Source organism: Benincasa hispida, chromosome 5 (genome assembly GCF_009727055.1).
Source record: "Benincasa hispida cultivar B227 chromosome 5, ASM972705v1, whole genome shotgun sequence".
Classification (NCBI taxonomy): Eukaryota; Viridiplantae; Streptophyta; class Magnoliopsida; order Cucurbitales; family Cucurbitaceae; genus Benincasa; species Benincasa hispida.
In genome coordinates this window covers 12,403,586-12,418,163 of record NC_052353.1, presented here as the reverse complement: position 1 = coordinate 12,418,163, position 14,578 = coordinate 12,403,586, and the positions used below count along the sequence as shown (strand labels likewise).

The window sequence follows — 14,578 nt, the reverse complement described above, 5'->3', positions numbered from 1 at the left end:
TTCTTAGAAAGTCTGTATATTGTTCCTAAAATGAAAAGGAACTTAGTATCTATTTTCTGATTAATTGAACATATATAGTCAGTACTTTTTACAAATAATGAAGCGTTCATTTAAAAAAAAATGGGGTATATATTTGTTCAGCTAAATTAGAAAAGAACTTGTATGTGTTAAGACCAACCGAAACAAAAATATTTTTAAATCATGAGATGTTTAATATTGCTAATACTCAAACTAAAAGGCAAATAATTTCTCCAAGTAACAATAATACTTATCTTCGACACTTAAGGTTATGTCACATTAATCTCGATAGGATCGGAAGATTGGTAAAGAATGGCTTCGAAGTGAGTTAGACGATGATTCATTACCTCCATGTGAATCTCTCTTTGGGGGTAAAATGACTAAAAGATATTTTAGTGGAAAAGGTTATAAAGCCAAAGAGCCCTTAGAACTCATACATTCGGATCTTTATAGTCCAATGAATGTAAAAGCTAGATGAGGGTACAAATTCTTCATCTCTTTTATAGATGATTATTCGAGGTATGGTTACTTATACCTAATGAAACATAAGTTTGAAGCCCTTGAAAAGTTCAAGGAGTATAAGGAAGAAGTTGAAAATCTGTTAGGTAAGACTATTAAAACACTTCGATCTGATCGAGGTGGAGAGTATATAGATTTAAGATTCCAAGACTATATGATAGAACATGGAATCCAATCTCAACTCTCAGCATCTAGTACACTTCAGCAAAACGGTATATCAAACTGGAGAAATGGAACCTTATTAGACATGGTCTGTTCTATGATGAACTATGCTCAATTGCCTAGCTCATTTTGGGGGTATGCAGTAGAGACTGCAATTCATATCTCGAACAACATTCTGTCGAACAGTGTTTCTGAAACAACTTTTGAGTTATTGGTTAGGGGGCATAAACCTAGTTTGCACTACTTTAGGATCTGGGGTTGTCCAGCACATATGCTAGTGACAAATCCTAAGAAATTGGAACCACGTTCAAGATTATGCCAATTTGTGGGTTACCTTAAGGAAACGAGAGGTTGTCTATTCTTCGATCCACAAAAAAACAACAAAGTGTTTGTAACTACATTCTTGGAAAAAAACCACATGCGAGATCATAAACCCTGAAGCAAATTAGTATTAAATGAAGATACTTAAGAATGAACAAGAGTTGTTGTTGATGATGATGGTCCTTCATCAAGAGTTAATGAAGGGACTAACACTTCAAGTCATTCTTGTCCTTCTCAATCGTTGAGAGTGCCTCGACATAATGGGAGGATTGTAGCACAACCTGACCGTTACTTGGGTTTAACTGAAACTCAGGTCATCATACCAAATGATGGTGTTGAGGATCCATTGTCTTATCGACAAGCAATGAATAACGTAGACAAAGAGCAATGGATCAAAGCCATGAACCTTGAAATAGAGCCGATGTACTTCAATTCAGTATAGGATCTTGTAGATCCACCTAAAGGGGTTAAACCCATAGAGTGTAAATGGATCTATAAGAGAAAGAAAGATGTAGCTGGGAAGGTACAGACCTTCAAAGCTAGACTCATAGCAAAGGGTTATGCCCAAAGAGAAGGGGTTGATTATGAGGGAACTTTTTCCTCTGTTATTATGCTTAAGTCTATAATAATTCTCTTATCCATAGCCACATGTTATGACCATGAGATATGGAAAATGAATGTCAAGACAACCTTTTTGAATGACAGTCTTGAAGAAAATATCTTTATGTCTCAGCCCGAGAGGTTCATAGCCCAAGGTCAAGAGCAAAAAGTTTACAAACTAAATCAATTCATTCATGGGTTGAAACAGACATCCAGATCTTCGAATATCAGGCTTGATATTGCGATCAAATCTTTTGGTTTTGACCAAAAGTTGATGAGAAAATCATCAACGATACAGTAGCTTTCTTAATACTTTATGTGGACGATATCCTACTCATTAGGAATGATGTAGGATACCTTACTAATGTTAAAAAGTGGCTAGCAGCCCAATTTCAAATGAAACATTTGGGAGAGACGCAATATGTTCTTAGGATTCAAATCATTAGGGATCATAAGAACAAAAAGCTAACTATGTCTCAAGTAACTTATATCGACAAGATGTTGATTCGATATTCAATGCAGAACTCTAAGAAGGGTTCATTGCCTTTTAGGAATGAAGTTCACTTGTCTAAGGAATAGTGTCCTAAGACACCTCAAGAAGTTGAAAACATGAGACGTATTTCCTATGCCTCAGCTATGAGCAGCTTAATGTATGTTATGCTATGCATTTGGCCTAACATTTGTTATATAGTGGGAATAGTCAGTAGGTACCAGTCCAATCCGAGGTTAGACCCCTAGATTTCAGTTAAGAATATCCTCAAATATCTTAGTAGAACGAGGGATTATATGCTCATGTATAGAGCTAAGGATTTTATCCTTATGGGATACACGGACTCTAATTTCTAAACTAACAAGGATTCTAGGATGTCTACGTCAGGATCAGTATTCACCTTGAACTGGGGAGAGTTGTAGTATGACATAGCATCAAGCAAGAATGCATTGTAGACTCAACCATAGAGGTTGAGTATGTAGCTGCTTGTGAAGCAGCAAAGGAGGCAGTTTGGCGAAGGAAGTTCCTATGTGATTTAGAAGTTGTTCTAAACATGAACTTGCCGATCACCTTATATTGTGAAAACAGTGGGGCTGTGACCAACTCGAAAGAACCTCGTAGCCACAAACGAGGAAAGCACATTGAAAGGAACTATCATCTGATACGGGAGATTGTACAACAAGGAGATCTGATCGTTACAAAGATCTCATCGAAGCACAATATTATTGATCCATTTACAAAGGCTCTCTTGGCTAAAGTGTTCGAGAGTCATCTAGAGAATCTAGGTCTGCAAGATATGTATATTGTGTAATATAGGGCAAGTGAGAGATGTATAATGGGTATGAGATGCTAGTTTATTGTATTTCACTTTGTTTTTGTAACATCCCCATTGTTCCATGTAATGTACATCCCACTAACAAGAGTTTTAGTTTAACTGGGAGTTTATTGGGTTTTATGCCCTAAAACTCATAGATAGTGAATGTAATTAAATGACCGTCTTTAATAAATATTATTAATGTTTTTATCATTAAGTGTTAATGATGTTTTATTTAATTTTGTCTTATTAACCCTAAAATTCAATAAACTAACATCCTAGGTTTTCTTGAGAGTCTCAAACTATATGTAGAGACATATAGGGATCAATGTTCAAGATATAACCTAAAGGGTCTATAGATAGGGATAAGGTTATGTACCTTATCCTGGTAACACTATGGATACAATCCACTTTGTATTTGATATAAACGCAGTGATCCAACGCATTCGTGTAAGAGACACGTGAGTGGGGGTATCCTGTGCAATGAGTTTGTATAAGACCAGACTGCGAAATAGTAACCACCAGATGAAACTCTGTTGACTAGTTAGGTTTCTATTTCAATAGGATGACCTAGGCAACTTAGTCTTACTCCTGAGTATTTTATGAACTTCTGTTCACAAGGGATTGTCCTTTGATTATTATGAGGGAGAGTGGCCAGTTCGCCGACTCAATATACCTGCCATTTTGGGGATAAAACCGAGTGGGTACTTAGGAACATATACATACAAGATGGATTTCACTCCTTCCCGTCTTTAGAGTAAATAGATGAGTGTTCCCTTAACTGGTGTCTTCAGGACTTGAACAAAAGGCCCTACCTTCTCACTGGCTCGAGAGGGGATTTTTGTTTAATGATTGGACCATAAACAAGTTGTTCATTAGTGAGGCACTGGTACTAAAGGATGTAGAGGTTGTTAGAGTTGATGCCCTAAAGTCTTGTGTCCTGTAGTTTGTAAACGGTTTGTACGAACGCTTGTGTTGTATAATATATGATATTTTACTTCATTTCTTGATTTTTCTCAGTTGTTTGTTTTATTTTCTTTACCACAAACCAATAAACCTAAAATCCCTGATTATCTAGATGTAACTTAAGCATGTATGTGGTGACATATAACTGGATCATGTCTTAAGTGATAACCAAAATGGTCAGTAGTATATGGATATAGGAGGGAAACCTTATCCTAGTAACGCTATGGATGCGACCCGCTTTGTGGAATGGTCACAATTGTTGTGACTTATCATAGATGGTCTGATCCTGATTATTCGTGTAGGGGACATGCGAGCAGGGGCATCTTATATAAAGAGTTTGTATAAGACCTGACCACGAAGTGTTAACATCTCGTTATATGATACCGTTCATGACAGAGACTTTACTTCACTAGGATGACCATAGGTAACATGACCTTAATCCTGAGTGAGTTGGGAACTCCTGCCATTGAGGGCGGTTCTTTGTTTTGTATGGGTGTGAGTGGCCAAGTCGCCGACTCAAACCTACCATTTTGAGGATTCGTCTGATTTGAGAGCTAAAAACTTAGCTACATAAGATAGAATTCACTCCTTCCCAGAAGCAAGGGCAAGTGGATAGATATCTCCCTTAAGGGTTGATTCTAGGGCTTGAACGATGTGGTGCCACACACCTTCTATTGAGCCGAGAGGTGTTCACACATAGTTGAATTTACGTTGTATTGTTCATTAGAGGAATCAGTGGTACTTAAGGAGTGAGATGTAACTATAAGGAAAAAAGGGTAAATTGGCCCAGCTATACTTATGAGCATCTGTGAAGAGTCATCGTACTCATGATTGGTTATATTCGATGGATAGAAATATATATATGGTAAGAAGAATTTAGCTGTTGGTCTTTAGTGGAATGCCTGGCAGTTAACAGATGGTGGGTCTCGTAGCTAAAGAGTTTAGTCAGCTATTCACTTACCGTTGGAGCTTTGAGCCATAGGTCCATAAGTTCCCTTTAGTAGCTTGGATAAAGTAGAGAATAATTTTTTGGGTCAGTTTGAAATATTCAAATTGACAAGAGGGAGTTCGATTATATATGATATAATTGAACTGGTTAATTATATATGATATAATTGACTAAATGAATGAGATACATTATTTTGGAGGAAATTAGATATAAATATGATTTATATCAAGTGGAGGAGAAATTACTATAATAGATATATGATATCAAACTATAGGTTAAGAATATAATATGATTATATTCATGATTTATTTAATTAGTCGATTATATGAAAATTGGCCGAGAATTTCTCCTAAATCGTGCGTAAGTAGGAAGATCAATTTTTGTTATTGTAACTGAAGAATAAAACGAAATTTATTTTCATTTTGCAAAGGGTTCAAAAAAATCGCTCACAGTGTGGAAACTTCATGATCGCTTAGTTGAGAGCCTATACGATAGTGCCCATCGCCTAAACGATCGCACACCCCGCGCACTAAACGATCACTCAGTTTCTCTAAATGATCGCTTAGTGTGCTGAGCTTTTCTAAATGATCGCTTAGTAAAACCTACACGATTGTGTACCTTTCTCTAAGCGGCGAGCACCCAACTATACTATAGTCACCTACTATCTCTCACTTGCTTTTCGTTTTACATGATCGTTCTTTCCTCCTTCCTCTACCAATTCCATCAAAGTCCACTCTTTGGATTCTTGCTCTGAGAATACCAAGGGCTTTAAGTGGTGGTGTCGTCCCTAGTTACTGCTTGTTCGTGCGCTGCCGTTCGTGTAGACGATCGTGGTGCTGGTAGGCGACTGATTGCTGGGCGATTTGGTTCGTAGAGGAGTCGTTTCCACTGGATTGAGTTCAAGTGAAGACAGTCTTCAACTGGTATGTTTACTCAATCTATTGTATTTTATTTATCAAAACATGCCTATAATTAGTGTTAAAATGCATACCTGTTTGTTAGAATGTGTGTGTGGTAATTCGGTCGTAATGAAATAGGAAAGATCCGAACACGTTCCTGGATACTCTTGTTTAAAAGTTCCTTCGATTGGTATCAGAGCAAGGTTCTGATATTCCAATTTCATTGATGCAACAAATTGCATATACATTCGCGGTGGGTGTATATCTTCTCTCTGTTTAATTGTTAAATTGTTTGTGGATGTGCGAATTAATGGAGTTTTCTGGGATATTACTCGATTTGATTTAATTCTTTTGCATTTTTGGTTAATTGTAAAGGCCCTTGCGTTTTTTGGCATAATTAATTGTAATCGAGTCTGTAATTCAAAGTCAGTTTGAGTCTTGAGTCATTCGTGAAGAAGTTCGAAGCAAGGGTTTCTGTTCTTCGAGGAAGAAGACGATCAAGGGTTGATCGGGTCGTGTAGACGATGGGGTAAGCGATCGCTGAGTATCAAATGCTCGGTTATCGTTTAACCAGCGTGCACACTAGACGATCATTTAGCTCAGCAAGGTTCATCGCTTAGTAACTTTCTAAACAATCACGATGTATCGTTTACCTTTCACCGCGTTAAGCAGTCACCTAGACGATCAGGCTTCGCAGCCTTGTTGTCGTCTAAGTGATCGTTTAGCTTTTGTGTTATCGTCTAATGTGCACTAAGCGATCGTTTACCTGCGGTGTTTACTAAATGATGAAGTTCTCCTGGCGGTTCAAAACGTGGTTCGCCTGTGAACCGGTTTGCTCGATGGAAAATGTAATAGATAAAGTTATTTCATTTCAATTTTGTAAAGGTTTATCCCGGTTCATTAATCCTTGGTTTTTTTACATGAGATGTATGGTTTTTATATGTCATTTGGTATGCACATATAGTAAATCCCACCTTAGGTTATATATTGGTCATGCATCATCTCTTTATTGTAAATGTTACAATTTAGAGAAGCATGATTTAATTATGTAAGAGCATGCTCATGCATCATATAATATAAGAGTTATATTTATGCATGCATAAAAAGCAATGACATGCATCATCTTTATATTATAATTGTTATAGTATAAAGATGTATGGAAAGCATGTTTGCTTGGTTATTATGCGTATATAAAAGTTATGTATAGTAATGACCGAACATTGCATGAAGCATGAAACATAGGTTTCTTTATAAGCGTTATAAACACCTAGTTGTGTGCAATGTGGTTTTAGTTGTTTCTTTTTAATGGTTAAAGAGAAATTAGTACTAAAAGCAATAAGAAAGACATGCATGCTCACTTAGAATTCATGGTTTTAAAATGTTTAAAACTTGGATCACGTAGACCTAAGATCACGGTTCTAATATGATTAGCAACCATTAGGCTTTAATCTTTTAATCAGTTTAATAGGACTAAATTGACTTATAAAAGGTTAAAGTGTAGCAAATCTATCTCTAAGGGAGCTTTTGTCTAAGGTGGGTTCTGTCTAGGCTGGGGTATTTAAGTAGACAGAAACATAACATCCCTACCTGGGAACTTACCTAGAAAGGTGAATTAGATAGATTTGATGCATGCATGCACGTTAAGAATAGTCCATTAAAATGTTTAAATGTGACTACTTGAACTTATTCATAATTCATAGATAAAAGTTGTTTATGAGTGGACTAAATAGATGACTTAGATTAAAATCAGTAGCCGGATTGTCTAGGTTAATAACCCCTAGGTAGAACATTCAGTGGGAGGTACTTAGGACATATGATGCTTCACTTAAACCTTTCACTTTTCTCCTATATAGTCCACACCGTGAGATCTAAATCAAACCACGGATAATCATCCTGAAAACATCCATTAATTCGCATATCCACAGCAAATTTAACCATTAAACAGTGTAAAAATGCACCCACCATGAATGTAAATGTCATTTTGTTGCAACTTATGAAATCGAAGTATCAGAACTTGACTCTGATACCAATTGAAAGATCTCTTACCGAAGAGTTCCATGAGCACGTTCGGATCGCTCTGATCTCACGATGACCGAAATACAACAATATACATTCATACGTACAGTTATGCAAACAAATCTTAATTAGCGACATGCTATAAACAAGATATACCAAGGGAGAGAGTGCCATACCAGTTGAAGACAATCTTCGAACTTTGGAACTTAATACAACGAAAACCTCCACCCAATTGTCAATGTAGCAGCGTCAACAATAGCAGCACGAGCACCAAGTCGCGAGGACGACACCACCAGAAAAGAGCCCCGGGTATTCTCGGAGTGAGAACCCAAAGCGTGGTCTTTGGTGAATTTGGTAGAGGAAGGAGGAAGCAATGATCGTGTAGGTGATAAGCAAGTGGGAGGGAAAAGTGCTATCACATATCGCATAGCACGATGCATATCGTTTAAGAGATACTACACGATCGTGTAGGTTTTACTGAACGATCATTTAGAAAAAGGTATACGATTGTTTAGCAAACTTGACACACACTACGATCGTTTAGAGAAGCTATGCGATCGTGTTGAAACTAGTGTGCGATCGTTTAGGCGCGAGGAGGACAAACGGAGAGGACTATCGTATAGGCTCTCAATTTTCTTAAGCGATAGTTTCCTTTTCACCAGCGCACTCTTCTCTTTTTCTTTTTGGACGACGATTCGAAATGAAACAATTTCATTTTTATTTCATCGGTTACAATAACCGACTCATTCCCACTAACCCACGTCCAAACGTGATTTTTGGGTTAATTATCATATAATTAACCAACTAAAATATTAATAAATATAATCATATTATATTTTTATTCTATAGTTTGAGATCACATATCTACTATGTATTTTCTCCTCTACTTGACCTAAATCATATTTATATCTAATTTCCTTCAAAATAATATATCTCATAAGTTTAGCAAATTATATCATATATAATTAACCAGTCCAATTATATCATATGTAATAGAACTTTCTCTTGTCAATTTGAACATTTCAAATTAACCTAAATACTGGTTCTCAACTTTATCCAAGCTACCCAGGGGACCTAATGGACCTGTGGCTTGAAGCTCCAATGGTCCGTGAATAGCTGACTAAACTCTTTAGCCACGAGACCCACCATCTGTTAACTATCAAGAATTCCAATAACTGAACTCTTCTTACCATAGATATATTTCTGTGTCCATTGGATATAATCAATCATGAGTACGATGACCCTTCACAGATGCTCGTAAGTACAGTTGGGCCAAATTACTGTTTTGCCCCTTTAGTTACATCTCACTCCTTAAGTACCACTGATTCCTCTAATGAACAATACAACATAGTCCAACTATGTGAGAACACCTTTCATGCCAAGAAAAGGTGTGTGGCGCCGCATCGTTCAAGCCTCGGAATCTACCCTTAAGGGAGCGATCTATCTACTTACCCCTACCTCGGGGAAGAAGTGAATTCCATCTTGTGTAGCTGAGTTTTCAGCTCTCAAATTAGACGAATCCCCAAAATGGTAGGTTTGAATTGGCAACCTAGCTACTCGCACCCATACAAATCAAAGGACCGCCCTCAATGGCAAGATTTCCCAACTCACTCAGGATTGAGGTCATGTTACCTATGGTCATCCTAGTGAAGTGAAATCTCTGTCATGAACAGTGTTATATAACGAGACGTTAACACTTCGTGGTCAGGTCTTATACAAACTCTTTGTATAAGACGCCCTCGCTCGCATGTCCCCAATACGAATGATCAAAATCAGACCATCTGTAATAAGTCATAGCACTTGCACCATTCCATAAAGCGAGCCGCATCTGTCCATATACTACAGACTAGGATAAGGTTTCCCTCCTATGTCCATATACTTCAGACCATTTTGGTTATCACTCAAGAGATGATCCACTTGTATCTCACCACATACATGCTTGAGTCACATACAGATAACTAGGGATTTTATGTTTTTTGGTTTGTGGTAAAGCAAATAAAATAAGGAACTGAGCAAAATACAAGATGTCAAGTAAATATCATATATTATACAACACAAGCGTTCGTACAAATCGTTTACAAACTACAGGACACGAGACTTTAGGGCATCAACCCCAATAGTTTGTCCTGCCTCACTGGGGCATCATTGCAAAATAGAACTCTTTCACTTAGGGTACTTGAAATTATTTTGCAAAATTAATTGGTTAAAATGTGGTTTAGCAAAATTTAATTAAAGTTTTTTTCGTTTTTCAGCAACAATCTTTTGAAAAATGGCCACAGCCACTTTAGCTTTGCTTAGCGTCGAGAAATTAACTGAGGATAATTTTTCAACATGGAAACACATGATCACGACGATACTAATTATCAAGGATCTCATGTTTGCCCTTATGGAGGTCTGTCCTTCTATTCCAGCTCTCAATGCTACTCGAAATGTTCGTGAGACATACGAGCGGTGGACACAGGCAAATGAGAAGGTTTGAGCCTATATCTTAGTAAGTCTTTCTAAAGTCTTGGTCAAGAAACATGAGCCCATGGTCTCAGCGAGTGAGATCATGGAATCCCTATGGGGAATGTTTGGAGAACTGTTTGAACAGCTCATGCACGAGGCTCTTAAATATATATTCAACTCCAAAATGGAAGAAGGCACATTTGTTCATGAACATATGCTTAACATGATGGTCCACTTCAATGTGGTGGAGTTGAATGGGTCTACCATCGATGAGGGTAGCCAAGTTAGCATAATCCTGCATTTTTTGCCAGAGAGCTTCCTGCACTTTGTTAGTAATGTGATTCTTAACAAAGTGAAATACAACCTTACAAATCTCCTCAACGAGTTGCAGACCTACCAATCATTAATGAAAAGTAAAGAGAGGAAGAAGGGTGAGGAAAATGTTGCTTCATCTTCCAGAATGTTCCATAGAGGTTCGACCTCAAGAACGAAGTCTGCACCTTCTACTTCTAACTCTGCAAAGGAGAAGAAGAAGAAGGGTGGTAAGGGAAAAGGGAAGGTATCTGCTAACCCACCGCTTGTCGCCCCAAGAAGGCATCCACTGCCGGTTGATAAAAGGAAAATGTTTCCACTACAACTAGGATGGACACTGGAAGAGAAGCTGTCCTCGCTGGCTGAAGGAATGGAAGACCGTCAAGGCTCAGGTCAAGACAAATAAAGGTAAATATGATTACTTGTATTTGAAACTTGTTTAGTAGAGAATGATGATTTTTCCTGGATAATTGATTCGGGTACCACTAATACGTTTGTTCTTCTTTTCAGGGGATTAGATCTTGGCGATAACTGGAGGCTAGTGCAATGATGATGCGAGTAGGCACCGGGCAGTCATCTTAGTTTGTGGCAGTGGGAGGGCTCCAGTTATCTTTACAAAAATAGCTTTTCTAATTTTGAATGATGTATAATATTGTTCCTGAACTTAAGAGGAACTTTATTTCTAATAAAGTGCTTGCTACAATGTAAATATACTATTTCATTTAATGTTGATAAAGCGTTTATTCATAAAGAATGGTGGTTAAATTTGTACAGGGTATTTCTGGAAAATAACTTGTATGTGCGAAGGCCGTTAGGCCAAATTGTTTAAAACTGCGTAACTCAAACTAAAGTCGACGTTATTTCTCCAAAAGAAAATGCCACTTTGGCATCTTCAATTATGGCAATCAAATCTCAATAGGATTGAGAGATTGGTGAAGAATGGACTTCTAAGTGAGTTAGAAGAAATTCTTTACCATTGTGTGAATCTTGCCTTGAGGGTAAGATGACTAACGACTTCTATTGGAAAAGGTTATCGAGCAAAAAGCCTCTTGAGTTAGTATATCCTAACCTTTGTGGTCCTATGAGTATTTTATCATTTTCTTGATGATTATTCTAGGTTTGGGTATGTTTTATTTCTTATGCAATGGAAGTCCTGAATCCTTTCAAAAGTTTCAAAAAGAAGTTCAAGGTTGAAGTGAAAACGCATTGGATAGACAGATTAAAAACTTCGATCAGATCGAGTGGAGAGTTTTTGGGACTCGTAATTCCAGCACTATTTGATAAAATATGGAATCGTTTCTCAACTCTCAGCACCAGGTATACCTCACTAAATGGTGTAACGGAGAGGAGAAATAAGAACCTTGTTGGAACCTAGTTTTGTTCGATGATGAAGTTACGCTTCCTTACCGGACTCGTTTTGGGGTTTCGTAGTGGAGACTGCGGTTTACATACTCCAACTGTGTTCCTTCAAGCAATAACACCTCTGGAGTTGTGGAACGGGCGTAAAGCTAGTTTACGTTTTCACTCTGCATTTGGGGTTGCCCTGCACATGTGCTTGAGGCAAATCCCAAGAAGTTGGAACCACGGTCGAGGTTATGCCTCTTTGTAGGCTACCCCAAAGGTGCACAAGGGGCTTTTTTTTTTATTATCCATCGAAAAATAGGGTGCTTGTTTCAACAAACGCTACTTTCCTGGAGGAGGATCATATAAGGGAGCACAATCCACGAAGTAAAGTCGTGTTGCGTGAGCTTTCCAATGAAACTACTGAAACTTCAACCAGAGTTGTTGAAGAGCCTGCTACATCAGCAAGAGTTGTTGATGGGAGTTCATCTAGTAGGTCGGTTCCACTTTGGAATAAAGTATGATGCGATAGTGCAGAATTTGGAATAAAGTGAAGGAAAAATACAACCCCTAAATTTGCGCTGTCGCTCGCATTGTTTGTTGACGTATCTTGCTCTACTGTGATCTACTTCCTTTGGATTGCAATGACAGAATAAAGAAATTTTATCTTCGCGTAGCACCTCCACAATCATTCACCGCGATCATTGCAAGAAAAACATTGAGAGGGTCAAATAATACTAAAAAAAGAGTTAACAAAATCTTTCACTGCAATCGTTCAACACGATCACATTTTTTTTTTAGATAAAGAAATAGACTGTAGATAGATAAATGATAATAACAAAGTCATGAAAGTTCATGAAGTATTGATGTAGGAAAAAGAATATTCAAAAGGATTGCTTCCCTGATGAGGTTGAGTCATATAGTAACTCAGGGATCGCTTATTCCAAGTTGGGCTTTTCACGTCCACAGTGGCTTTTTCTTCTTTCTCGATCTTCTGGAATCTTGACTGCCTTAATCTGGAGCTTTTCCTTATTGATGTTCATTATGATTTCCCCCTTGTGCACATCAATTTGGGCACAACCGGTTGAGAGGAATGGTCGTCCCAATATGATGGGCGCATCTTTGTCCACTTTACAATCCAAAATGATGAAGTCTATCGGTAAGATGAATTTATCAATTGAGATTGCGGCGTCTTTCAACTCTCCTTCAAGGTGTATTCGAGATCTATCCGCAAGTAAGAGAGTCTCTGTCGTGGGCGTAAGTGTGCCAATATTCAATCGTTTGAAGATTGATAGCGACATTACGTTTATACTCACTCCAAGATCGCATAGTACTTGGCCATTATAGACCCCTCCAATGAAGCATGGTATCATGAAGATTCCTAGGTCGCACATTTTTTGTGGGATCATGACATTTTGCGTTGCTGCCACTATCGTGATCTTTTCTTCATCATTTTGTTTTTCTTTCAATCCTTGCGGGGCTGGTGGTAGCTGGACTTCTTCTGTCTCATGTTCTGAAGACTTGAGGGTGGATACAACTTCGGGGTTCATCTTTTCAGGCTTTTTCGAATTATAAGTCAACGGGTCCTCGGTTGTCACTGCATTCAAGTTGTTCGTGATGGGTTCCTCCTTTACTTCCGCAGTCATATTGTCGCTTAGCAAGGAGACTGCTAAGCATTGTTCTTTCCCTGTACCCCCAGTGTTGCGCGATAGTGCAGTTGAGCTCGGCAAAGCTCCTTGCGGTCTATTTTTTAGCTTGCCGGCAATTTGTCCCAGCTGAATTTTGAGATTTCAAATGGATGTTACTTAATTCTGAAGCACTGATTCAATTTTCTCAATGTACTACTTCAACAAGCTCTCTAAGTACGAAGATTGCAGTGTTTGCGAGCTGCTAGCTTGGTTATGCGTTGGACCGTTGTTTTGTGGGAAAAATCCGGGTGGCCCTCCTTTTTGGGTGGTTTCTCCACCGGAGGTTGTATGTATCGGAGTAGGGATTGTTCTTTATGAAACACACTGACTGCGGATTTTCTGGGTATTCTTCCATCGAATGAGCATCTCTATAGATGACATAACTTGCAGTCGTTTGAGCAATTACGTTGACTTGCCCTTTCTTCGCTCCCGTGTTGTTAATTGCGATGCCTTATATCAAACTCATCATCGTAGTCATTTGATTCGAAGGGATACGATGGCCCCATTGTTTACATCATTGTCTTTAATTCTTAATCTTTGATCGCTTTCCTACCAATCCTCGTGATTTTTAGAAATGCGATCAAGTATACTCTTGGCCTCCTCATATGTTTTGTCAAGTAAACCACCAGTTGCTGCCGCATTGGTAGCAGTCTGCGAAGCAAGGTTCAGTCCTTGGTAAAAATTCTCCATCTGTAAGCAGTCTGGTAAGCCATTATGTGGACAGTCTCTTACCAGCCTCTTGAACCTCGCCCAAGCATCGCTGAGTGATTCCACATTTTCTTGTTCAAAATTTGTTATTAATTTCCTTCTCCTAGCATTCTCGGTTGGTGGGAAATATTTCTTCATAAACTTTTTGACGACTTGTTCCCACGAGGTTATCTCCCCCAGTTCGAGAAAATACGCCCATTTTCTTGCTTGATCACATAAGAAAAATGGGAACAGAGTGAGTCGAACTTCCTCGGTGGAGATATCCGGGAACACAAAAGTGTTGCAGATGTCTATGAAGCTCTGGAGGTGGACGTGCGGGTCTTCGCC

At 38.3% G+C, this 14,578-nt stretch overlaps 1 non-coding gene across 1 annotated transcript; it reads left to right on the top strand.

Annotated features, from left to right (window-relative positions):
- The first annotated feature begins 14,249 nt into the window (after window positions 1-14,249).
- Window positions 14,250-14,356, top strand: LOC120078901. The gene has a single exon (XR_005482176.1). It is a non-coding gene; the product is annotated as a small nucleolar RNA R71 (small nucleolar RNA).
- Window positions 14,357-14,578: the final 222 nt, after the last annotated feature.